At 59.6% G+C, this 745-nt stretch overlaps 1 protein-coding gene across 1 annotated transcript in view; it reads left to right on the top strand.

Moving 5' to 3' along the window:
• Nucleotides 1-745, top strand: part of LOC104407935 (creatine kinase U-type, mitochondrial-like) — a gene marked incomplete at both ends in the record, with an annotated part of 2,650 nt that overhangs the window by 1,575 nt on the left and 330 nt on the right. The gene's annotated exons all lie outside the window — the stretch shown is intronic.

Here is a 745-nt window from a genome sequence, read left to right as displayed (position 1 = left end):
GAGGGATCTGGTGAGGATCTGCCCTTGCACCAGGCAGTCAGCAGGGCAGAAAGGCTGGGGTGATACTGCTGCTCTGTCAGGCTGCCCCAGCCCTGCCACCGCATTCCTCACACTGGCCTCACCGCAGACCCCAGCACACACAGCACCTGTGCTCACCCAGGGCTCTCGTGAGCTGCAGTCAGCAGCCACCCACTCCATGCACAAACCACACCATCCTCCTGAAAGTTAAGCTTCGGAGCCAGCCCCTGCTGTCAGTCCTGCCTGCTCTCATCATCCTGCAGCACCTTGCACTCTAGGCTGCCAAAAACCTGTAACTGCCTTCTGCTGCCCAGGCAATCCCCAGTGCTTCTCCTGCCCCCAAACTTATCCTGCCACGATGTCATCTTACTGCTCACCCCAGCATCTATCTCTGTACAACCATGCAGCATCCCACACAACATCGCTTGCGTATGGTGACAGCCAGTTCTCACCCTCTCTGGCACAGCACCTTTATAGCTGCCTCACAGAGAAAATGCACACATGGTCCCCGGCTCTGGCCACCCCCTAACCCAGCACCCCAACGTGCACCTCACACCTCAGAGCCCCCTTCCACTGCCTGCATGGTGCAGGAGCCATGTTCCTGGCCCCAGTCCGGGCAGGGTTGCCACCATGCTGGCACCGCACTGCTCCTCCCGAGCAGCTCTTGCCAGTGCACATGGCACTCGAGCCAGACACATCACCTGCAGTGATGCATGCGGTTGAACAC

This window comes from Nestor notabilis, unplaced genomic scaffold, assembly GCF_000696875.1.
Source record: "Nestor notabilis isolate BGI_N333 unplaced genomic scaffold, ASM69687v1 scaffold18826, whole genome shotgun sequence".
NCBI lineage: Eukaryota > Metazoa > Chordata > Aves > Psittaciformes > Psittacidae > Nestor > Nestor notabilis.
This window is presented reverse-complemented; position numbering and strand designations above follow the sequence as displayed.